At 40.4% G+C, this 26,822-nt stretch overlaps 1 long non-coding RNA gene across 1 annotated transcript in view; it reads right to left on the bottom strand.

The window, feature by feature from the left end:
* The window catches only part of LOC131815335 (uncharacterized), a 49,886-nt gene that overhangs the window by 19,600 nt on the left and 3,464 nt on the right, over positions 1-26,822 (bottom strand). The window contains exon 4 of the long non-coding RNA XR_009347662.1: positions 23,991-24,104. This is a non-coding gene — a long non-coding RNA (uncharacterized LOC131815335). The remainder of the gene's footprint in view (positions 1-23,990; positions 24,105-26,822) is intronic.

Below are 26,822 nucleotides of genomic sequence, written 5' to 3'. Positions count from 1 at the left end.
AGGGATTTCCATTTGGGTCCTTTGTTCATTTTAAAATTTGATTTATTTGTCTTTTTTGCTATTGAGTTATAGGAGTTCTTAATATATTTTGGGTATGAATCCTTTATCAGATTACAGTATACAAATATGTCCTTCCATTTCATATCTGGCCTTTTCATTCTGTTGTTTCCTTTACTTTGCAGAAGGGTTTAGTTTGATGTAATCCCACTTGTCTATTTTTGCTTGTCTTGCCTTTGCTTTTGGTGGCATAAACAGAAAAATCATTGCCAAGGCCAATGTCAAGAGGTTTTTCCCTGTGTTTTCTTCCAGTAGTTTTATGGTTTTAGGACTTATGTAATTAAGTCTTTAGTCCATTTTGAGTTGATTTTTGTGTATGGTATAAGGGTCCATCAATGAAATAATTTAAATACTGAGAAAATGTTTATATAGGATGCTCATTTCTGCCTTATTTGTAATGGTGAAAAAATCGCCTAAGCATTCAACAATAGGAAAGTGACTAATAAATTACCAACCAGTTACAGATGTGCCATTGTAAAACTATTTTAGAAGTTGTCATGGCACTGGAATGGTCACAATATAATATTAAGTAAAAATAATATAAGAAAAAAAGGGGGGGGGGAATTCACCAAGATACTGAGTAATCACTTCTTATGGGTTCACTTAGATGTTTACCCCCTTTAATTCTATATATTTTACTTAATGTCAATGATATTAAATATGTAGGAATGTGTAATATGTGATTTGACATTAAGTATTTCCTCTTTTTTAGAGATAATTCTGACTAACAGAGACTTAGGATAAGAAACTTACAGAAAGCCAAGTACTCAAAAATCATATGTTTTATTTGTTTGTTTCTTTTTTGCGGAGAGAGGAAGGTAGATAGCTTGCTGGGTTTTAATCCAGCATCTTGATTTTGAAAAGTAGGCTTAAATGCTTAATATTTTTGTGGTCAGATAAGTGAGAAATGGTCAGTAATGAGTTCCAAACTGAATAGTGACAAAAATATTAACACAAAAATGTATCTCAATTTTAATACAAACTGATTTTTTAAAAATGGGCTTTGTATGGGTGCCTGGGTGACTCAGTCGGTTAGTGTCTGATTCTTGATTTTGGCTCATGTCATGATCTCATGGTTGTGGGATCAAGCCCTGCATCAGGCTCTGCACTGTGCATGAAGCTTGCCTGATTCTCTCTCTCCCTCTCCCTCTGTCCTTCCCTTCCCCCCACCTCCCCTGCTCACAAGCTTTTTCTCTCTTAAAAAAAAAAAAAAAAAAAAAGGTTTTGTAAAATAATAAATAAAAGAACAGCCCTCTTAGGAAAAACCAGTATAAACAATGGGACTATATGGTGGGTATATTTTTATCATAATGTAAAGCCTCGTCTTCCAGTGTAAGTCTTGCACCTTCATTACTCCCTGTGAAGAATCTTGGGCTACTTTCTGACCAGCAGATTTTTTTTTTTTTAAACGGTCAGTATTTGTGTAGGACATAGACTAAAAGAAAAAACAATGGCAAATGGGAGAGGAAAGTTTGGGGAAGTCCAGATGTAAGATTGTAGGTGATGTGGTAGATCTAGCAATCTCTTTGGGACCCTGAATGCCCATCAGTTGAAAGTTCACTGCAGAAGCTTTGCAGTGAATAGGCAATTAATACGTAGTAAATGAATTAAAAATGGGGGGGGGAGTGTGGGTAACTGTGTTTCAACTGTTCCCCTGAATTTACCTAGATGTCTACCAAGCCACTGTGAACACCCACAAAATCAGCCTGAGATGTAAGATTTTATGTCTGAATCTCAATAGGGATCTCAGAGATTCTCAGGAATATCAACAGAGGATCATCAGTGAGAGGTATGAAGGACAGAGTTGTGAATAAGTGGACAAATGTCTGAGGATAAACAGAAGGGAATGGGGATCACCAGAAGGTAGCCACTGGAAAGTAATGCCCCGGTGTAAAAGCATCCTGCACCTGGGAATAAGCGATAGCTCGGAGACCAGTGGCAGCATGATGGGAAGGGACTGGTAACAGTGCTCAAAGAAAACACAGGGGCTTAAGGGGCAAATGTTGGGACCTGGTGGCTGCAGGAATGGACCTGAGCCCATGGACCCAGGGCCAGCTGCTTCTGGGGCCCTGGCGGGCCTAGACCTGGATTGCTGGTGGTTTTGGTGGCATGGGGTGCAGGGTGCAGGGACAAGTGGGGGCCAGGGTCCACCACTGAGAGGATCACTGGAGGCACACACCACCTGTGGGAGGCTGCTGTTTTCAGTGGTACTTAGAGAGGGGGGGACTGTGTGTTCCAGGGGATTCAGAGAGGAGCAGACTGTGGCTTCTCTCCTCTGAGGTGGAGGTCTGGGGTCTGGGTGCAGATATTTTCCTTTGCTCGACCCTCCTAAAAGGTGCAAAAAGCTGCCAGAGAATGAAAGCCCAGAAAACCAGTTTCCAAGAAGCCCAGCCCCTTGATAGGGGGAAGGGCAAATCCTCTAAAGCAGGATTGACTAGAAAACAATGTGGTATACCCCTCCCCCAGAAGACAAGCTGAAAGAAAAAGAGGACAACAACCCCAGGTCCCCATAAAACTATAAAACACCAACATCAGGGGAAAATAGTATATTAAGCTCCTGGTGTTGTCTGACAGCCCGTGATGCAGCCTGTGATACAACTTCTCTCTCTCTCTCTCTCTCTCTCTTTAAATTTTTTCTCATGTTTCTTCTATTTTTTTTAACCTACTTATCATTTCAACTACATGTTTAATACAACATATTCCATAGTTACTTTTTAACTTGAACTTTTTTTCATACATATGCTTTTTTCTTTTTCTTTATAGATAGATAGATAGATAGATATAAGCTCCAATGTAGACCTTTTTTCCATACATATATACCAGTTTTAATTTCCCTGTATCTCTGGGAAGTAATGTTCTCTAACAAAGAGAACAAAATACAGGAAGACTTGAAATACCATTCTTCTCCCACATCAAGGGATTATAGCCACTTTCCCATCACCCTCTCTTTCATTTTCTTTTTTTTTGGGGGGGGCTGTGGGTATTTTTGTTTGTTTATATTTGCTTTTGTACTTTAAAAGTCTTATTCTTGGGTTTCATTTTGTCTGTTTTTTGTTTTGTTTTTTGTGTTTTTTTTGGTGGTGGTGGTTTCCAGTTATCTGAACTTTCCCAGTGTGCCTTGCCTGGATTGTGGTTGGTATTTTGGGCTGTATATCCCCTCAACCACAACTCAACAGAATGATTAGGAGGAGGAACTTCCAACAAAGAAAAGACCCCAAAACAATGGCCTATTCCACAGACCTAATGGATATGGCTATAAGAAAGATGTTAGAAAGACACTTCAGGATAACAGTTTTGAAAATAATAGCTAGGCCAGAGAAAACTGTTAATGGCTGCATAGATTATCTAAGGGCAGAAATGAGAGCTGGTCTGGCAGAACATAAAAATGCTGTCGGTGAGATCTAATCTAATCTAGATACTCTAACAGTTAGGGTAAATGAGGCAGAAGAATGAACTAGTGATCTAGAAGACAAACTGATAGGAAAGAAGGAACAGGAGGAGGCCTGGAACAAACAGCTTAAAATCCATGAAAACAGACTTAGAGAAATAAAAGAAACCATGAAATGTTCCAATGTCAGAATTATTGAGATCTCTGAGGTGGTGGATAGAGAGAGGGGTTAGAAGATATATTTGAGCAAGTCAGAGCCAAGAACTCCCCCAATCTGGGGAATAAAACAAGCATTCATGTCCTAGAGGCAGAGAGGACCCCTCTCAAGATCAAGGAGAACAAACCAACATCCCAGCAGGTAATAGTAAAACCTGCAAATCTTAGAACCAAGGAAAACATCTTAAGGGTAGTTAGGGGGAAGAGATTCCTTACGTACAGGGGAGGAACATCAGAATAATGTCAGACCTGTCCACAGAGACCTGGCAAGCCAGAAAGGGCTGGCGAGACATATTCAGAGTACTAAATGAGAATAACATGCAGCCAAGAATTCTTTATCTGGCAAGGCTGTCATTCAGAATGGATGGAGAAATAAGGAGCTTCCAGAACTGGCAGAAATCAAAAGCATATGTGACCACTAAGCCGGCCTGCAAGAAATATTAAAGTGGGCTTTAAAAAAGAAGAAAGACCCCAATAGTGATATAGAACAGAAATATATGGAGACAATCTATAGAAACAAGGACTTCACAGACAACATGATGACAATAAAATCATATCTTTCAATAATCACTCTCAGTGTGAATGGCATAAGTTCCCCATGAAATGGCACAGGGTTGCAGATTGGATAAAAAGACAGGACCCATCTATACGCTGCCTACAAGAGACTCATTTTGAACCTAAAGATACATACAGACTGAAAGTAAAGTGATGGAGACCCATCTTTCATGCCAATGGACCTCAAAAGAAAGCTGGGGTAGCAATTTTCATATAAGACAAATAAGATTTTAATCTAAAGACTGTAGATTGTTAAAGACTGTTAGAGATACAGAAGGATACTATATCATTCTTAATGGGTATATCCAACAAAAGGATTTAACAATTGTAAAAATCTATGCCCCCAACATGGGAGCAGCCAACTATAAGCCATCTGTTAACCAAAATAAAGAGACATATTGATAATAACACAGTAATAGAAGGAGACCTCAACACTCCGCTCTTAGCAATAGACAAATCATCTAAGTAGGAAATCAACAAAAAACAAGAACTTTGAATAATACACTGGACCATATGGACCTCATAGATATATACAGAACATTCCACCCTAAAACAACAGAATACTCATTCTTCTTGAGTGCACATGGAACATTCTCCAAAATAGATCACATACTGGGTCACAAATCAAGTCTCAACCAATACCAAAAGATTGAGATTATTCCCTGCATATTCTCAGAACACAATAATCTGAAACTGGAACTCAATCACAAGAAAAAGTTTAGAAGAAATTCAAACACTTGGAAGCCAAAGACCATTCTGCTCAAGAATGTTTAGGTCAACCATGAAATCAAAGAAGACTTAAACAATTCATGGAAACCAATGAGAACAAAGACACATTGGTCCAAAATCTATAGGATTTGGCAAATGCAGTCCTAAGGGGGAAAATACATAGCCATCCAAGCTTTACTCAAAAAAAATAGAAAAATCCTGAATACACAAACTATCTTTACATCTTAAGGATCTGGAAAATCAACAACACAAGAAGGGAAATAATTAAGGGAATAATTAAGATAAGAGCAGAGATCAATGAATTAGAAACCAGAAATACAGTAGAAAACATCAATGAAACTAGAAGTTGGTTCTTTGAAAAAATAAGATCGATAAACCACTGGATAGACTTATCCAAAAGAAAAGAAAAAGATGCAAACTAATAAAATCATGAAGGAATGGGGAGAGATCACGACTAACACCAAGGAAATAAATAAAATATCGGAAATTATTATCAACATTATTCCAATAAATTAAGCAACCTAGAAGAAATTAATGCATTCCTAGAAATCTAGAAACCACCAAGATTGAAACAGGAAGAAATTGACAACTCGAATAGACCAATAACCCCTAAAGAGATTGAAGCAGTGATCAAAAACTTCCCCAAAACTAAAAGTCCAGGATCTAATGGATTCCCTGGGGAATTCTACCAAATATTCAAAGAAGAAATAATACCAATTCTTCTGAAGCTGTTTCAAAAAGTAGAAACAGAAGGAAAACTTACAGACTCATTTTATGAGGCCAGGATTACCTTCCTCATCAAAAAGGAGAATTTTAGACCACTAAGAGGGCCAAAATTTTCAAGATCTTAGCTAATGATACATTAAAAGGATTATTCACTATGACCAGGTGGGATTTATCCCTGAGATGCAAGGGTGGATCAACATTTGCAAATCAAAATGTGAAAGAACACATAAATAAGAGGAGCAAGAACCACCTGGTCCTCTCATCTGACACAGAAGAAGTATTTGACAAAATACAGCATCCTTTCCTGACTAAAACTCTTTAGAGTATAGGGATAGAAGGAGCATCTCACAATTTCATAAAATCCACCTATGAAAAACCCACAGCAAATATCATTCTCAATGGGGAGAAGCTGAGAGCTGAGAGAAATTGAGATTAAGACCATGACAAAGGACACTCACTCTCGCCACTATTGTTCAACATAGTACTAGAAGTCCTAGCAAAGAAATAAAAAGTACTCAAATTGACAAAGAAGAAGTCAAACTCTTTCTCTTCACAAATGACACAATACGTTATGTGGAAAACTCAAAAGACTCCACCCACAAATAATTAGAACTTATACAGCAATTCAGCAACGTGGCAAGATACAAAATCAATGCACAGAAATAAGTTGCTTTCGTATACACTAACAATGTAGCTGTAGAAAGAGAAATTAGAGAATCGATTCCATTTACAATAGCACCAAAAAACACAAGATAGCTTGGAATAAACCTAACTATAGAGGCAAAGGATCTATACTTAAGGAACTACAGAACACTCATGAAAGAAATTGAAGAAGACACAAAAAGAAGGAAAGACATTCCATGCTCATGGATTGGAAGAATAAACATTGTTAAAATGTCTATGCTGCCCAGAGCAATCTATACTTTCAATATCATTCTGATCAAAATACCATTGGCGTTTTCAAAGTGGTAGAACAAACAATCCTAAAATGTGTATGGAACCAGAAAAGGCCCTGAATTCCTGAGGAAATATTGAAAAAGAAAAAACAAAGTGGGGGGCACCATGTTACTTGATTTCAAGTTATATTACAAAGATGTGATCACCAGGACAGCATGGTACTGGCACAAAAACAGACACATAGACCAATGGAACAGAATGGAAAGTCCAGATATCTACTCCCAACTCTATGGTCAAATAATCTTCAACAAAGCAGGAAAATATAGCCAATGGAAAAAAGACAGTCTTTTCAATAAGTGGTGCTGGGAAAATTGGACAGCTATATACAGAAGAATGAAACTCAACCATTCTCTTACACCATACACACAAAGATAAACTCAAAATGGATGGAAGATATCAATGTGGGACAGGAATCCATCAAAATCCTAGAGGAGAACATAGGCAGTAACCTTTTGGATAACAGCCACAGCACCTTCTTTCAAGACACATCTCCAAAGGCAAAGGAAACAAAAGCAAAAATGAACTTTTGGGACTGCATCAAGATAAAAAGCTTCTGCACAACAAAGGAAACAATTAACAAAACAAAGAGGCAACCCACAGAATGGGAGAAGATATTTGCAAATGACACTACAGACAAAGGGCTGATATCCAAGATCTATAAAGAACTCCTCAAACTCAACACCCAAAAAACAAATAATCAAGTCAAAAAATGGGCAGAAGACATGAACAGATAATTCTCCAGAGAAGACATACAAATGGCTAACAGATACATGAAGAAATGTTCATCATCAGCAGCCATCAAGAAAACCAAATCAAAACCACATTGAGATACCACCTTATACCCGTTAGAATGGCAAAAATTGACAAGGCAGGAAACAACAAATGATGGAGAGGTTGTGGAGAAAGGGGAACCCTCCTACACTGTTAGTGGGAATGCAAGTTGGTGCAGCCACTTTGGAAAACAGTGTGGAGAGTCCTCAAAAAATTAAAAATAGAGCTACCCTATGACTCAGCAATTGCACTACTGGGTATTTACCCCAAAGATATAGATGTAGTGGAAAGAAGGGCCATCTGCACCTCAATGTTCATTGCAGCAATGTCCACAATAGCCAAACTGTGGAAAGAGCTGTTATACTCTTCAACAGATTAATAGATAAAGATGTGGTCCATATATACAATTGAAAATTACTCAGCCATCAGGAAGGATGAATAATTAACTTTTGCATCAACATGGATGGGACTGGAGGAGATTATGCTAAATGAAATAAGTCAAGCAGAGAAAGTCAATTATCATATGGTTTCACTTATTTGTGGAACATAAGGAATAGCCTGGAGGACATTAGGAGAAGGAATGGAAAACTGAAGGGGAGTTGAATTATGAGAGACAATGGGCTCTAAGAAGCTAAGGGTTTTAAAGGGGATGGGAGTGGGGGGATGGGTGGGCCTGGTGGTGGGTATTAAGGAGGGCATGTATGGCACAGAGCACTGAGTGTTGTTCACAAACAATGAATCATGGAACACCACATCAAAAATTAATGATGTACTGGGTGGTGACTAACATAACATAGTAAAAAAAAAAACAAAACATATTTTTTCACATGTGAGTTCATATTTCACCTATTTGGGCCACTAGTTCTTTAGAGTTTTCTTCTGGTGAAATTTGTCTTTTTCTAACAAGGTGTAATTTAAAGAGTAGGGGCTAAAAAAGAGTTAAAAATTGTAGAAAAATCTGAGAAAGGTATAAACACAGTCTTTTCCTGGAGGATTTGCCATTTAAAACTGCGGCTGTTTTTAATGCTAGGTATCCTTGGTGGCCAGTGCCTCATGAAAGCATAGAAGCTGCAGAGAACAGGGTTCAAGTGCTCCCTGAGGGCATGGCTTGTAGCTTTCCACTCATTATGGAATCCAGCCTTGAGAACCGGTGCCCCTACTGAGCCCATTGCATTGTCCCACCAGAGAGAGAGAAGAGGTAAGAAGATTTGAAGAATCTGAAATGGAAGACATTTGGACAGTGATTAAATTTAAGGGATATAAAAATTTTTAAGTCATCCTTCATTTGGGTATGCAAAAAAGGAGCCAGAGAACATATATTGTAGGCTGGTAGCTAGGCTGAACGAAGGGATAGAAGATAAGGTTGAATGAAATTTCTTGTTCAGTATCCTTGGGGGTATGAGATGGATGAATAGTTTTCCAGTTCTCTGACTTTTGGTTTCAATAATATCAAAGGATCTTTTTTTTTTTTTTCTTTACTTCCTCCCCTGATTTTTCCTGCCTTTATCTCCTTGGTCCTGAGGGAGATTGAAGGGTTGTCATAATTATGCCTAACATTTCAAAATCATATTTAATTTAATCAAGCCAATTTGCATGGACAGACATAAAGGCTTAGAGCCAGAGAGATTGAATCTGGTCCCTCCTCCACTACTTCCTAATTGTGTGTTCTTGGGCAGCCACTTAACCTCTCTGGTTCTTAGTCTCCTTGCATGGAAAAGGAAGATCAATGCTACCCACTTCTAAGGATTTGTTGTGTGTAGTAGCCCAGAGCCTGGTGCATTGTAACTACATAGTAGATTTCCGTTGTTAGTATATGCTCAACAAATCTGTTTCAGGCTCTCTATTTAATATATAACTCCTCACCTTCAGAATCAAGGTAAGATCAAAGATAGACAAATGTAGTATAAGGAATAAGACGAGGCCATTAGAAAAAGGAAGGAAGGAGAGAAGGGAAGGAGGCAGGGAGGGTGGGAGCATGGGCATCACAGTAACTAATACAGGAGTCCAGGGAAGAAAGAGATCACAGGGATGAGTCACTCTCATACCGAGCTCATCCGACCCTCACCACAATTCTGTGATGGAGGTATGAGAATGATGAAAGCATTTGACAGGGTGGAAAAACCAAGTGCAGAAAGGTCCCAGCTCCACTTCCACCGCTAGAAAATAAAGTCATGTATTAAGAAAATTCTGAAGTTTCTTTCTAGGCTGTAATTCCATTATTCTTTGACTTTCCCAAAGTAAGCCTACTTGTTACTCTGAGACTTGATACTAGAACTCACATTTCTTGATTCTCAGCCTAAGACTTTGTGCCGAAGCCAGAAGTGCTTGGGAACTAGGAGAATCTTGCTTTAGAGGAAAATGAAAATTTCAGCTGTGCAGAAATATCCCCCTTTCTTCTCTCCTGGCACCATTTTCACACAGGCTTAAAAATTGTCAGTATCATGGCCCTAACAATGTGTCTCCAAATGTGCTCATGCCTCAGGGATGAATTCCAACTTCAGATGTCAAAGTCCTCTCACTGTGTTGTAACTACACCCAGTTCTTACATGCTTCTGGGGTTTGCTCAGTTCTCTGTCAGAGTTCTCCACTCAGGCTTCCCTCCATGCCAGGAGAAACAAATCTTTTTACCTCTTGGTCTTATTTCCTTTCTTTTTAGTTGTTTATTCTATCAAAAAAAGTCAATCTTGCTTTCCAGAATAAATATTTAAAATTGAAGCTCTACTCTTCTCTCAAAAGACAAAAGAGGCAACCCAACAGAAGACTCTGTCACACACTTTGAAGGGTCACAGAAGAGACCAGGCATTTATACTTGTGGGTGCGTCAGTGCAAATGTGACTATACACTCTGCCTGTGGTGTACTTTATGGTTGGCTTCTTTAGACTCCAATTTGATCTGAAGTCCAAAGTGGCCTCAGCTCCCCAAAGACCTTAGGGCCTTATTTTGTTCCAAGAGACAATGCCATAGCAATGTCATGTTTGCCTGGTTACAAAGACTTCCACAGAGGCCAGCATATTCCTGGCAAGGTTTAGCAGGCACTGAATTTGAAATAACTATTAGATCTCTGTAATTTGGTTTCGACTGCTTTTATTCAATGGATCCGTTAATAAGGATGCATGTAGTAAATCCTTATTATGTGGAGAAGGGGAAATATACTTGACAAACTTTTTTAAGTGGAGAAGTTACATTTGTATTGAAGGTAAAAATATTACTTTTGGGTGTGCTTAGTCATGTTTAAAAAACCATTACTTTTACTTATTCGATGATGTGTTCTTACTGCCCTCAACCAGCACCTAAAATAGACAAATGCTACACCATGTGTGATCCGCATACACGCTAAGAGCAACAGGACATAGGTGTCATAGCAGATACGATGCAGTGCAAAAACTAGAGGCCTTAGACATGCATTTGGCATCTTCTAACTAAAATCTTTACATCCTGACCAATCCATCAATATCCCTCTATATAAAGTGGTGGTAATAATAGCATCTTCAAAGTATTATTGAGAAGGCATACGTGAAGATTACTTGTAATTAAGGCATGGATGTGCCTAAAAGTACCTGGCACATAATAAATGCTCAGAAAGGATTGTTAAATCTGAACTAACTGAATTTCAAAGAACATACTAAAGGATGGGCACAATGAAAAGAAATGAGAAAGAATGTAGTTTAGTAATGGGCGGAGAGATCTCAGAGATAACATAGGCAAGTAAAAGAAGAAAAGAAAAGGTCCAGCAGGACAGGAGGAAAAAGTGGGTCCACATGATAGGCTGTGGATATGGTAAAGATATCTTTGGATCTTTGTGCTTGGTGAAGCTATTTTTTGACAAATTAATAAAATGATATTTATAAAAGCATAGAGAGGCTAGCAATTAATAAACTTAAATGAATCTTAATATTTCTGAATTCATGGTAGCTTTTTAAATCATTTTTTTTTTAATCAAAAGATTCTTTAAAAAAAAGATTCTAAAAAGTAAAACCACAATGATACAAGGATCTAGATTCTGACATTCAAAAAGAGTTGCAGTCCTGGGTTGGAAACGATTTGTTCAGACTGAAACTGAGGGACTGTAAAACCTCATATAAGATCTCACACTCTGGCCCAAGAAACTCCTTGATTCAAGGTATGCCATTGTATGTGTTCTCCGATAGATCCAACAGCAAGCACACTTTCATGATCCAGGCGGTGAGTGTCAGCTCATAGACGCTTTCTCTGGGTGGAGTTGGGAGAGAGGAGAGGCAGGGGCAATGCAGTGAAGCTGCCTCCAGGGCCTCCGGAGACGGAGTCTTGGCTCTTCTAAAACACTGGCAAAGTGAACTGTGGAGAGTGTGCTTGTTGGGGGAGGCTGATGCCAGCCTTACAGCTGCTAATTAGAAGGGGAAATCCTCTACTGAAAGTGAGGGTGCCGCCTGTTGGGGAGAAGGATAGCTGTTTGAGAAAAGTGCTAAAAAGTAGAAAATAGACGAGGTTGAGGACTACAGGGAGCTGATGAAGAAACACAGCACTGGTGCTTCAGTTCGGATGGCTTGATGTGCACTGCGTGTCTTATTTTCTCCAGCAGATCATCTGAAGAGGTAGATACAGGCAACAAGGTGGTCCGTGGAGCTTTGGTACTTGGCCAGGCAGGTCCAATGAAAGAACGACAGGGTACCAAAGTTAAGGGTGTTGGAAAGTAAAATGGAGAAGTCATGGGCCAGAGACTATCCAACAGGAAAGGAAAGAATGAAGACGGACAGAAGCCGAGGGGGCGGCGTAGAAAGCAGAGGGATCAGTGAGTTGGAGGTCTCAGTGAGGACAAAAACTGTAGATTGAGAGAGATTGATTCAACGTTACGTTCAGAGTCTGATGTCTGAAAAAATGTTTTTTGCAGCTGGAGCAATTCTGGGTGGTGACAAGTCCCAGGGTATTTCTATGGGAAGGGGTGGCTGCAATAGAAGTCGTTGGAAAGGAATATGTCAAGGAAATAAATGCCCAGAATGGCAAATATGGATATGATATCATCCAGAAAAATGGGTGGATGTTGGATGGAGAAGAAGCCTGTGAGTATGCCAGTCTTCAACAGATCAAGGGCTGTGGTGAAGAGAAGTCTGCCGCTGACATTGAGCAGAAGGCCCGGGACAGCGTTGCTAAATGGAACAATCTCTGTCGGGGAGAATGTGGTTGGAAGAGAAATTATCTGAAACTAACATGCATAACAAACATGTTATTTACTATAGAAACCAGGGACTTGGTGAGGTTGGGTTGATACTGTTAACTTTTTCTTTAAGAAGAAAAATTTAAATCGAAAATGATTTCGTATCTTGTAAATGGCATATATTTTGTTCCCTTGCTTGCATATTTTCTTGAGGTCATGTTTCCTGCCTGTTGAGTTCACACTAGTTTGAGATTCTCCCTCGTTCTGCTCTGTGCCGGATAGACCAGTTTACTTGTTTGTGCAGCCCTGGAATATATTACGACACATATATAATGGACTACACCCAGGTCCTGTGACTCACAATTCCTAGGAAAGACTGAGACATTAAGCATTAATTTATGGCTCAATAATCTGATATGGTATGATTATAAGCCTATGAGCTGATGGCTCTTATGTACACAAGCCCTGGAACAAAGTTCTAAAGAAAGGAGAGAGAATTGAAGCAAATCTCTGTCCTTGACAGATTCACCCATTTGTAAGTTTACTGAGTATATCTTATACATCACGCATGGCTAGATAAAGTTAGTTGCTAGGGACATAAAGGTAACTAACTTCCGATCTTTCTCCTTAAGAGGCCATGGTCTCTTAGAAATAATTACAGATCTTTGTTAAGGGCTGTGATAGGATATCGTACAAAGTGTTATATGTCTTCATGGGAAGGCCGTGGGAAATTTCCTGAACCTGACAACAGTTAGCCTGCATCCTGAAGTAAGAAAATGTTAGGTGAGGGCCTCGTAGTTGAGATGGAAGAGAGCACAGCATGCGGCAAAGAACCAGGAGGTTACCTGGGCTTTAGCATCGTGTGTGTGTGTAGGGAAGAAGCGGCTTGTATCAAGGTGAAGGTATGGAGGGAGTTCATCCTGAAGGGCCTTGAATGCCATGCTAAGGAGTTTGGATTCTAATCTATAGAAAGTCAAGGCTACGTAGGATTTTACGTTGTTTTATTCAGACGGCAACGCTGATAACATGGATTGAGAAGAGCAGGGATGAGGGTTGGGAGAACTCCAGGCCAGAAGATCAGTTAAGAAATGATTCCAAAAGGGGGGAACAAAACCCCACACTTGTGGGGTAAAGGAAAAGGGAGAGAGGAGACTAGAAGACATTTAGAAGGTAGAACTCTTGGGATTTGTTGGTGGAAATGTACACGGAAAATATGAGAGAAAAGTATAGGAATTCCACGGTGACCGCAGGAGTCTGGCCCATGTTTACTTGGTGTTGGGTGGGGGCCATTCATTATCATGAGAAACACTGGAGGAGGCACAATTTTGGTTGCAAGATTAAGAAGACGGTGTGAGAATTGCTGGTTAGGGAGGGAGATGCAAATAATACTTTCACAGGATAGATTTGAGATGATTCTGAAAATTCCCAGCAGTGGTCTCTATTAAGTAGGGGTTCTGTGAGTCTGAAACTCAGAAGTGAGTCCCAGGAAAGCAGGGACAGAGGCCACGTAAGAAGATCCTGAACAGAACTCAGGAGCACAGAAATGCTTAGCCTGAGAGACCCGAGATGAACTTGACAGCATCCATGAAACAGACACAAATGAAACTATATTTTCTCTGTCATTTCCTTCTTGCTACTTAGAAAATCAGTCTTTGTTGAAAAGAAAGAAAGAAAAAGAGAAAGTATTTTCCCTTATCAACAGGAGTAGGATGGAAGTGGGGTGTTGCTGCAGAATCAGATAAGACACCCTCCGCAGCTGATGATAGACACTGGGAGTGGTGGAGAGAAAGTATCAACCAGAGGAAACAGCCAGGAGCCACTCCAGGCGGTTTCCCTGTTGCCCAATTTTCTGACAAGGCCGAAAAGATTATAAACATGGTGTTTCATGGGAAATTTCCAGATTCAAAAAACCCTGTGTGTTGAGCACCTACTATGCACCAGGCACTATTCTAGGATCTGCAGACTTTGCAGTGAGTAGAGGAGACAAAAATCCCTTTTTGTTTGTGAATGTTTGGATGAAGTTTACAGTTCAAGAAAGGGGACAAGGAAATGAGGAAAATATATAGTCTGTTAGTTGGGGAAGTAAGCATGAAAGACGCAGAAAGCAGGAGTGCAGGATCCATGATGTTGGAGTGGACAGCAATATTAAATAGGGTAGCAGAGAAAAGCCTTCCTGAGAAAGGAAGGTCTGAGAAAAAGGCTTAGGGAAGTGAAGGAGCCAGCCACTTGGATAATTACTTTCATATTCACATGAAAAAGAACAACAAATGTCTCTGAGGTTGGCAAAGCCCAGTGAATTCAAAGAAGCCAGGGCAGCAGATGCAGTGAGACCTCCAGGAAGAGTCTGGAAAGATAGAGTGGAGAAGTAAAGGAAGACAGGATGCTCCTGGGTCTTTATTGGCCACAGTGAGGGTCTGGGCCATTTTCCTGGGTGAGATGAGGAACCACTGGTCCACTGGAGCTGAGGAGGAGCTCTGTGCTCGCCATGTTGAAAGCACATTTCTATAGAGTCAGGGAAGGAGTGAGGCGACTCAAGACCACGCTACTGTAGTAACGCTAGCTAGAAATGACAAGACCGGTAGGGGAACACTGAGTGAGATTTGTGATGTGTTTGGAGGTGGAGACAACAGAATCTGCTACTAGAAAGATCCAACTGAGAGAAAAAGCTAAGAATGCAGGTGAGAGGGGGAGACAATTGCTGGAAGAATGTCGCAGAGCGGGAGAGGTAGGTTGGGATCCGGGACCCGAGGGGAGGCAAGAGTGCACACGAAGCGTTGGGTCCAGCCTACAGGCCGCCAGTCTGCCACGTCTCTCTATTTTATCTGCTCCTCCTGAAAATACAGTAGATATTATGGATCCTTCACAGCAGAAAAGACTTCCTCTGGAAATACTATCCATATTCAGATTTTCTTCAATCCAAACATGGCCGAACTGATGTTGCCACCCACAGTCGGTGGGACTTTGAGGGACTCCTGCCCTGGAAATGGTCAGTTGGCTTTTGGCTCGAAGAAATAAGGATGAAATTGACTTCAGATTGCATCATCCCCACTAGAACTCACATTTCTTTTAAACATTCCGGTCTTGGTCCATGAGGAATAGACAGCTATTCTATGGAGCTACTAGATAACAACTACTGGCACTTCTCGAAGAACTTGATTTGTTTATTAAGTACATGCTGTTATCATCCCAGAAAAATTCTTAATTTGGAATTCCCTTTTGGAAGCTCAAACTCATCACATATTTGGAATGGTGGAAATTTCTACAGAGGTATAAACTTTTGTGCTCTGTGCCCAGAGAGAGCACCTGTGATCCCCGGCGACCCTTCTGGATTGGCTGCTTTAGAGAAAGAAGGCCCCCCATGGAGCCCTATTTACGCACAGGAAATATTCCCATCAAAGGGCCAGCCAGCCCAGTTCCTGGCACAAAGTGGGGGTACAACGAATGGTTGCTAAATTAATGCATAAAAATGAGTCCTGTCTACTCCCTGCAGTACTGTTAGATTCATTAGACCCTGGACTTTGAATTAGCATTTTTTGTGTGATTGTACTGAGAAACAGGGCCAGACCGCCAAGACTTTCTTTCTTTTTACTTAATTAAAGTTTTTATTTTGATTCCAGTTAATTCACATACAGAACTATATTAGTTTCAGGTGCGCAATGTAGCGATCTGACACTTCCGTATGCCACCCTGTGCCCATTGTGGTTTTCTTTTATAACTCATGAGTTAGTGGGCTTTTCAGAGGACAAATATTGATGCAACTTGTTGAATTTTACTTATTTTTATTACTTTTATTTTTTAATTTAAAATCAAGTAATTAACATAGTGTATTATTAGCTTTAGAGGTAGAGTTTCGTGATTCATCAGTTGCATAGAAAACCCAGTGCTCATCACATCACATGCCCTCCTTGATGCCTATCCCCCACTGACCCCATCCCCCTACCCACGTCCCCTCCAGCAACCCTCTGTTTGTTTCCTAGAGTTTAGAGTCTCTTATGGTTTGTCTCCCTCTCTGGTTTGCATTTTAGGTAATAAGAACAGCCGACTTCCCAAGCCATTTAAAAGAGAAGAACTGATTTACAGCTAACCTTACTAGACAGATGTGTTTTTTTTCCCCTAGGAACAAAAATTTTGGGGGGCGACTGGGTGGCTCAGTGGGTTCAGGTCTCTGGCTTCGGTTCAGGTCCTGAGGGTCCTGGGATCGAGCCCCGCATCAGCAGGGAGCCTGCTTCCCTTACTCTCTCTGCCTTCCTCTCTGCTTGCTTGTGATCTCTGTCTGTCAAATAAATAAAAATCTTCAAAAAAAAATTTCGATTTATACTTCTGTTCTGCATTTTAAATTGACATCCAGTTTTTTTTTCAAAGTTTCTAGCCAGATGCTAAATAAATATTGGCTGATAAATTGGTCTCTGTTCTTTAGGTGGTAATAGCATCACATGAGATGGTTAAGCTGTGACTCTATCATCTATCTATCTATCTATCCATGTATTGACAGGGACTTCTGGTTTAAAATGGTTAAAAATAAATATTCATGTTTATTTCTACTTTTTCCCCAAATTCCACTAAAATGACAGTAATTTTTCAAAGGCTTAGGAACACGAGAGAATGACAATGGGTAAGGAGATACAGGAAGGTGTTTGAATGGTTACTGATTTAGCAGGGAGGAGAAGCCTAACTGCCTATATAGGGAGAAGCCTGTCTTTCATGCTGAAGAACTTCAGAAAAGCTGATAAGTTGGAGGCACCAAGAACCTCTGAGGATGGTGGGGAGGCTTTGGACTGAAAATGGCAGAACAGGTTGAAAAGCTATGTAAAGCAGTTGGACCTCAAGGACCCTTCTGAAACACAGTGCATCCAGGTGACTACCCTGTAGGAGATAGAGGTGTTAAATGAAAAAAAATCAGATCAGAGTAATTCTCAACTCTAGGATACCAAGGAGAAAGATTTTCAAACTAGAAATTATGGAACAAGATATTATTAAAATGCAGCTAAATTGTAAGCAATTTAGATAGCATGATCTGCTTTTTTAAAAATAAGTTCACATTACTAGATTCAAACAATTTATACCCCAGAATAATCAAATACTTCACAATTGTTATCTTGAGTCAGCTGATAGGAATTCTTTTCTTTTCTTTTTTTTTTTTTTAAAGATTTTATTTATTTATTTGACAGGCAGAGATCACAAGTAGGCAGAGAGGGAGGCAGAGAGAGAGGAGGAAGCAGGCTCCCCGCCAAGCAGAGACCCCCCCAATGTGGGGCTCAATCCCAGGACCCTGAGATCATGACCTGAGCCGAAGGCAGAGGCTTTAACCCACTGAGCCACCCAGGTGCCCCTAGGATTTCTTTTAAAATGAAAATAAAGATTTCTAGAATGAATAGTAATATATGCTCAATATGGGAAATAGAAAAAAAGAAGAAAAAGAAAACATTTCATAATCTGTTACAAATTTACTTGTATACATAACTCTGAATAATTATATAGCATTCAATAATGTGAGCATGTGTCCTAAAGGTATTTAACCAAGCATAATGTTATTTTTTAAAAAAGGTTTATTTATTTAGTAAGGGGGGAGGAGGGACAGAGGGAGAGAAAGTCAAGTAGATTCCATCCATGCTGAACGTGGACCCGATCGACCCTGGGGCTCGATCCCAGAACCCTGAGATCATACCCTGAACCGAAATCAAGAATTGGAGGCTTAATCATCTGAGCCACCCAACTGCTCCCCTAAATATAATGGCATTTAAGCACATTCTAAATTTTCTTTTTACATAGTGTTATCTATCTGCTTAAGATCTTTTTTCTATATTATGAATTACCTCCTTAGGCTTGTTTCGTAGATAAAAATCTCTGTGAAGGGGCGCCTGGGTGGCTCAGTGGGTTAAAGCCTCTGCTTTCGGCTCAGGTCATGATCCCAGGGTCCTGGGATCGAGCCCCGCATCGGGCTCTCTGCTCCGCGAGAAGCCTGCTTCCTCCTCTCTCTGCCTGCCTCTCTGCTTACCTGTGATTTCTCTCTGTCAAATAAATAAATAAAATCTTTAAAAAAAAAATCTCTGTGAAAAACAATGGACAATGAAAAAAAATGACCAGGTTAAACATAACTTCTATTTACATGGGGATGAAACAGTTAAATAGCAAAACTTTAGTGAGGCAACAAAATGACCGTTTTTTAACCACACTACTGCACCTGAAGGAGGACTGATAATGACTCTGGGGAAATTAACCAGAGCATAGAAAACATCTCAGGAAGCAAACTAGGGCTGGTAATTAACATCAAAAGCACACTATAGTTATACCTATATTTGTGTGTTTTTATGTTGCATTTAAACTTATTTATATGTATCTACATTTAAGTTCACTAGGAGTGTGCACATAGTACATTCTGAAGTATGCAATTATTTTTAATTCATCACATTGCTGTTTGAAAATTCTGAATTAATAGAAATGGTAGACATCATTAAGAAGAGATATCTAAGCCAGTTAGTAGCCCTGGCAACAGCAGTGAAAATTCTGGTGGCAAGTGAACCCTGGTGCCTACAGGGGTCAGCTTTTCATTTTCTAGTGTGTTGTGAAGTGTGAGGGCCTGATGCACAAAGCACCAAATCTGAGGTCAGATGATTTGGGTTCAAGTTTTGCCCTGATAATTACCAGATGTATGACTTTGGACTAGTTACAGTGCTTGAAATTTGCTGGGAGATGGTCCTAACAACTACCTCACAGACTGCATCTGCGGATTAACTGGGATGTCAATGAAAAATTCCCCAGGGGCCATTAAGTGTCTCATACATATCTTAATTGTTGCTGTCATCACTTCCGTCCTCCACATTATCCAGGCACACGATTTAGTGGTGATTCAGGGAGCAAGGGAGAGGTCATTTGCAAAAGAGCCAGAAACTTTCCTCACTTGCTCTGAAAACATCACCAGCCCCTCAGATGGAGTGGACAAAGCAGACTGGGGTGGAAACCATACGGATAATGGAATCTCCTTGGTTCTCGTTTGGTGCAAAGTCATCCTGGAAGGTTCCATGGTTGTCCTGGTAATGGTGGGCCCTCTGATCTGATCCTGTGCTTCTCAGAATATAGTAAACAACCAGGGTTATACCATCCAAATCAAAAGGTTGATCTAACATGCTTAAAATTTTTTTTTTGTCCTATCAATTTCCTTGTATATATGTAATAATTCAGTTTTTTGGGAGTCAGCAAAACCAACTAATCTTGTTCCATATAGACTAAGACTATTTCATAAGCAAGGTTAACATTACTTAAAACTGATTTACTGAATTAGGGGGCAAAAAGAAGAAAAGTATGTTGGATTGTGCTGTCCTTGGCATAATAACTTACTTGGTGCTTTCTGGCTAAAGCCCACAAATTCCAGAACCAAAGTCTTGGAATTCATTTTGTGTTTTTGTTGTTGTTGTTTGTTTGTTTGTTTGTTTAAGATTTTATTTATTTATTTGACAGAGAGAAGAGAGAGAGATCACAAGTAGGCAGAGAGGCAGGCGGGGGGGGGGGGAAGCAGACTCCCCAATCAGCAGAGAGCCCAATGTGGGCCTCGATCCCAGGACCCTGAGATCATGACCCGAGCTGAAGGCAGAGGCTTAACCCACTGAGCCACCCAGGCGCCCCTATTTTGTGTTTTTTTTTTAAATCAACTTTTTTGAGGTGTAATTTACATAAATGGAATTACAGACTGGAATTACAAATTACAAATGGAAACATTATTTTTTTTTTACTTGAATATGGTCGGCATACAATGTAACATTACTTTTAGGGGTGCAATGTAGTGATTCAACAAGTTTATACATTATGTTTTGTTCACCACAAGTGTAGCTACCAACTGTCATCATATAGCACTATTACAATATCACTGACTATATTTCTTATTAATTTATTCCCATGACTCACTCCTTCCACAACTAGAAGCCTGTATCTCCCACTCTCCTTCACCCATTTTGCCCGTCCTCCCACACCCACCCCTCTGGCAACCATCAGTTTGTTCTCTGTATTTATCATTCTGATTCTGCTTTTTGTTTATGCTTTTTTTTAGATTCCACATATAAGTGAAATCATATGGTATTCGTATTTCTCAGTCTGACTTCACTTAACATTATATGCTCTAGGTCCATCTACGTTGTCACAAGTGGCAGAATCTCATCCTTTTTTGTGGCTGCATACTATTCCATTGTACATAGGTACCACATCTTCTTTATCCATTCTCATATGGATAGACATTTATTCAGTTTGATGAGTGTTGATAAATGTTTAGAAATATAATATAACCCAACCCCAACCAATATATAGAAAGAATATTTTCGTTGCGCCCCCAAAGTTTCCTCTCACCCTTTTGTAGTCAGTCCTCCTACCCTTTTATACTCCTTACTCCAAACAGTCACTAATTTGATTTCTGCCACTGTTCATTAGTCTTGTATGTTCTAGAAGATCACATAAATGGAATCATATGGTATATATTCTCATGTGTCTAGCATCTCTTGCTCAGGAAGTTTTGAGATCTGTCCAAATTTTGTAGATCCCTAATATGTTTCTTTTCAATGCTGAGTCATTGTACAGAAGTTCCAGAGTATGGAAGTACAACAACTGGTTTATCTTTCCAGCTGTTGATGGACATGTGAATTGTTTTCACTTGTGGCTATTATGAATAAAATTGCTATAAACATTTATGTGCAAGTCTTTTGGAGGCATGTTCTTACTCCCTGGGTCAACACTCAGAAATGTAACCATTGGGTCATAAGGTATCTGTTCCACTTTATAAGAAGTCCCCAAAGTATCTTCCAAAATGGTTGTATCATTTTATATTCTCATCAGCAAGGAATGGGAGTCATTTCAGTTGTTCTGTATCCTTCCCAATACCTAGATTTTTTTCAGTCTTTTAAATTTTTCATTATTCTAGTGGGTATTTAGTAGTAACTCACTGTGCTTTTGATTTGCATTTCCCTGATGAATGACCATGTTGAACTTTTTTCTTTCCTTGTGCTTATTTGAGCCATTCCAATATCTTCTTCTGTAAAATGTCTTCAAGTAACAGATGTGCAGGCACCGAGGGGAAGGTGGATAATGGTACCATTCTTTGAGGTAAAGCAGGTTTGAATTAGAGAGGCAGGTGATGAATATGAAAATGAGCTCACTTCCATATATTTCCTATATAAACTCAGAATCACTGTATATAGGCTCCTTACTCCCAGGAGATTCTTTCTTTTCTACATATTAAAATTCTGATCTGGTAGGGAAAGCTTACCTAACTATGAAGTAAGAAAGAAAAATGGCCAGAGGTTGAAATAATGTCTTTAGGGATGATGTTAATATTTTATTGAATGAGTCCATAAATCCTAAAGTCATAAAGACAGATTAATAACTATAATTTACCATTTATTCAGTGCCTACACTGTGCATGGTATTACACTAGAAAGTAAAAGATAGAAAGATAAATTAGACATTATACTTGCCCTCAATAAGTTCAAATCTCCCTGGGTTATAGACTTGAACCTCAATTAGCCTATACATGTCAGAATAAACCAAGAAAGTACCAGCAAGGAGAATCTGAGTGCTCTGAAACGCGAGTAGTGACGTACAGGAGGGAGAAAGGAGTATCACAGAATTCTCAGAGGTGGACGTGGTCTTTTCCTCCTCTTGAGGAAAAGAGTACCATTTCCAAGACTAATTGCAATTATTGTTTGCTCGAAGTGAACGGTCTTCTTTATCGCAACCTGTTTGACTTTGTATCAGAAAGAACAATTTAGGGGCACCTGGGTGGCTCATTTGGTTGAAGCCTCTGCCTTCGGCTCAGGTCATGATCCTGGGGTCCTGGGATTGAGCCCCGCATCGGGCTCTCTGCTCAGTAGGGAGCCTGCTTCTTCCTCTCTCTCTGCCTGCCTCTCTGCCTACTTGTCTGTCAAATAAATAAATAAAATCTTAAAAAAAAAAGGAAAGAAAGAAAGAACAATTTATCCCAGGGAAGTGCTCATCATTTGGGCAAATGACTTTCATTTGACAACTGACAGAAAAGTGGTAGGAAAATATTTACCCACTAATGAATACTCCTGAGACACATCAAGGACACATTTAGCCTTAATTATGCACCGACAACTATAAGGGGACACACGTGGTGGGAGGAACATAATTTCAGAGCTACTTAGACCTGGGTTCGAATCTTGGCTTAGCTGTCTACATCCTTTGGTCTAGTCATTTTCCCTCTGAACCACTGTTTCTTCAAGTCAAAGTGGATGTCATAATAGATTCCTCACGGCATTGAGGTAATGGGTAAGCAGGGAGGTTAGGTCTCAAACTAGGAGCTCATAGTACATGATCCTTAAATGCAAATTTCTTTCTTCTCTCCTTATCCTTGCACGATTCTCATGAGTGTAGTTCTGCTTCTTAATTTGAAAGATCATAAATCAAGGCAAACAGAATGCAGATGGACTACAGTGGAGGGAGGGAAAGTGGACAATGCGTAAACAAATCTGAACCTTTGCAAATGACCTTATTATCTTTGCCAAAGAACAAATTCTACTGGGTGGGGAGAGCATCAGGAGAATGAATGATCTCATCACTATCAGCATCTCATCACAACCAGCATCTGCATATTTTCTACTTCTCTTATAGATTTTTCAGATTCTGTGCCATGACATGTCCCTTTTTCTAGATCAGATGAGAAGCGGGGGCAGGTTCTGGTCTATGAAGTGTTCATTCGCGTCAGTCATTGCCATCGATTATTGCTAATATTTGTTGAGTATTTACTGTATGCCAAGCCACACACCGAAAGCTTACATATGTTATCTCATTTATCCTTCACAGAAACTCGAGGACGTAGGTAATACTATCACACCTGTTTTATGAATGAGGAATGTGTGGTACAGAGTGGTTTGAAAACCAGACCACACAGAAAGTCAGTAATGCCCGACTAATGCAGATGAAGTCAGTTTGACTCCCAAAGCCACCCACTCTGTCCCTGTGCTGTGTTGTCACCCATCGCGCACACACACACACACAGTCACATTTACACACATACATACACCACACACACACAAATACACATACATATAGCATTCACACACATTCACATTCACACACATACATACACCGCACACACACAAATACACATACATATGGTACACACACTCACATTTACACACATACATACACAGCACACACACAAATACACATACATATTATAAACACACACACTCCACACACTCACATTTACACACATACACCACACACACAAATACACATACATATGGTACACACACACACTCCACACACTCACATTTACACATACATACACCACACACACACACAAATACACATACAAATAGCGCATGCATGCGCGCGCACACACACACACACACACACACCCCACATAATTTTTTCTGGCTCCTGCCACCACTTCCTCTACTTCAGCAAAATTTCATTGCAACCTCAGAAAATTAGGGCTTGGCAAAGAAACATTACCTTACGTGAGTCAGGCATTACACTTCCGTTGGTCAACGGGAAGCCCAGGGCAGGGCAGATGAAAATGTCATCTGTCATATTAGGCCACTTTACTGGGGACTGCTGAACGTTGACCTAGTGAGAAAAAACAAACGCGATATGGGCTGTAGTGGGCGGATAACCTGATTAGCGAAGTCCTGGAGAATGACCTTCCTTCAGGAGAAATAGGGGTCTGCTACTTTTTTTTTTAAATACACAATTTACATATAGAATTTACATATAGGAATAATTACTGAGCTACCAAAAAGGATGAACACCCTCTGTTTGCATCCACATGGATGGAACTGGAGGGGATTATGCTGAGTGAAGTAAATCAAGCAGAGAAAGACAATTACCATATGGTTTCACTCATTGGTGGGACTTATGGAGGGAGGAGGAAGACCATGGGGGGGGGGGAGGCTGAAGGCAGAGAAATCAGAGAAGGAGACGATCCATGAGAGACTCTGGACTCCGGGAACCAAACTGAGGGTTTCAGAGGGGAATGGGTAGGGGGATAAGGTAACAGGGTGCTAGGTATTACGGAGGGCACGTGTTGTGATGAGCCCTGGGTGTCGTATGCAATAAATGAATCATTGAACACCACATCAAAAATGAATGATGTACTATGTGGTAGCAACCTGAACATAATAAAAAATTTTAAATATTAATTAATTAATTAAAAGTACGCCACTTACTCTGCAGAGTGCAGCTGCCCTCATTTGCAGCTGCATGGCAAAATACCTCAATAGAAAGTTTTTTGTTTTTCCTCGGCCATGTTAAAATTAGTTGGGAATCGTTTCGAAGCCGAGTTCGGAATGCGAATATGAAAACAGATGGATCTCTTGGACGGGAGGACTGACCGACACATGGAGTACTTTGGGTAGTGTAGAGGAAGGGACTGGGTCTGACACTGTAAGCAGGGGAGGCTTCCCGGATGAGACACTGCCTGAGCAATGTAACAGAGGGTCTAAGAACCTGAGCCAAGCTCCACCCCCACCAGCCTTAGGGTCTGGGACCAGTTACTTAACTTCCCTGAACACCAATCGCCTCCCCTGCAACTAGAGTGATCATATTTGGCTCACGGTTTTGTATCTCTGGGCTTTCAGGAAATTGCACTATCCTCTTCTTTTCCCCTCCCCTCTCCTTCCGCTTTTGTTGTCTCTACTCGAATGTGGGGGTTGCCTGTTTGTGAGTTTCAGTTCACACTCTCTCCCTTGGTCCCCTTGCCCACAGCCCTGTCTCATCCAGGCTCTGCCGCAGTCTCCCTGTTTGCCAGTCTTGTGCTGTACACCGATCTGCACACGGACCCCCGCCAAGGGAGTTGACATTGAGCCACTGTGCAGCCAAATTGGTTATTTCTTCCCTGAATTCCCTCTTGACTCAGGAATGGGTGGTTCTTCTAAAAAGGGCCCCTCATCTCACAGACACCAAACCTCTGAGTCATCCTTAACGCTCCTTCCCCCCCTCTTTTTCCTTATCTAATCACTCAGCAAATTCTGTGGGTTCTTCCTTCAAAACACTTTTGATCAGGACAGACAGGAACACTTACGTGGTTATAGTAATTATGTCAGGGGTTTGGTAGCGTAACAAGACTGTTTCTTTACATAGATTTATTCATTTGAAAACTAAAACTAAAGACATTTCCGTTCTCCACACTTAATAGCCTGAACAATCGCACAGTTAGGGAAGTTGGGTCTTTCCTGACTCAGTCACTCCCACGGCACCATCTTGCGCGTGACTTCCCAGCTAACCTTGGACCTCCCTGCTTAACATCGTCTACAGTCCCTCTGTGCTTCCGGGGTGCAGAAAAGGATGAAGCCTCGTGTTTAAAGCTCTTACATCTCTTGGCAGAATGTCTCTCAGCCTCTTCAATCCCTTCTTCCACTGCTCTAGTGAGCTCTCCGACGTTCTTCCTTAAGCCTTTAACTATTCTTGGCATCAACTAATCTTTTCCTGACTGCAAGTACGTGCTCATTCTTATCACCTTTCATATTTTCTCCCTTTGCACTGATGTTCATTCATCACATTTAGCTGAATCCCTGGGCCCTTATCCTCCTCCACACCAATAACCATGGTCTTTTTGACTCCCCACCCCGCCCTACATTGGCGATGGCATTCTCACCTCATTGATCACATAAAGCCTCCCTAGTAGATTATAGATGCTTGGACACAAGTATTGGCACATTCTTAACATGCCTCTGAATGCAGTGTGCTTCCCAGTTCATGAAAAGTCTCTGATTCAGTCGTTGTATGGTTCCTGGGACAGGGTGAGAGCCATGTTCCTTTACTTCTGCCAAAGTCATACACTTATCTGCTATCTTAAAAAATATTTTTGACCTAATTACATAAACTTATTGTGTTGGAATTGGAAGGCTCTATAGAGGCTCTTTCAGTCCCATATTCTTGCTTAGTCAATGTAAGAATGAGGCTTTAAGGGGTAGAGTAACTCAATGAGAATACACAGCTCGCTTTTGGAAGATCAAGTATGGAAGACTTGGGTCAACTGCTGACACCAGAAGCAGCTGCGTTCCCAAAGCAGCCCCCAAAGTACTGAATTCAGTGTCCTCTACATAAAAGAAACCTTCGCCACGTGGGTCCAATGAAAAGAACTTAGTGGTGTAGAGATAGAGAAGTCCAGATTTTGAAATGACGAACTTGGTGTAGATTCGGGCTTGGGTCACTTATTAGCTGCATGGATTTTGGAAAATTACTTAGCTTTTCAGTTTTTTTCCTCATCTGTAATATGTGAGCAATTATCTCCACTTGGTGAAATGGTGTTGGTGACATGGTGTCATGTGTATGAAATGAGTAGAA

Source organism: Mustela lutreola, chromosome 14 (assembly GCF_030435805.1).
Source record: "Mustela lutreola isolate mMusLut2 chromosome 14, mMusLut2.pri, whole genome shotgun sequence".
NCBI classification, from domain to species: domain Eukaryota; kingdom Metazoa; phylum Chordata; class Mammalia; order Carnivora; family Mustelidae; genus Mustela; species Mustela lutreola.
The sequence above is the reverse complement of the archived record's forward strand: the minus strand, read 5'-3'. Positions and strand labels throughout refer to the sequence as shown.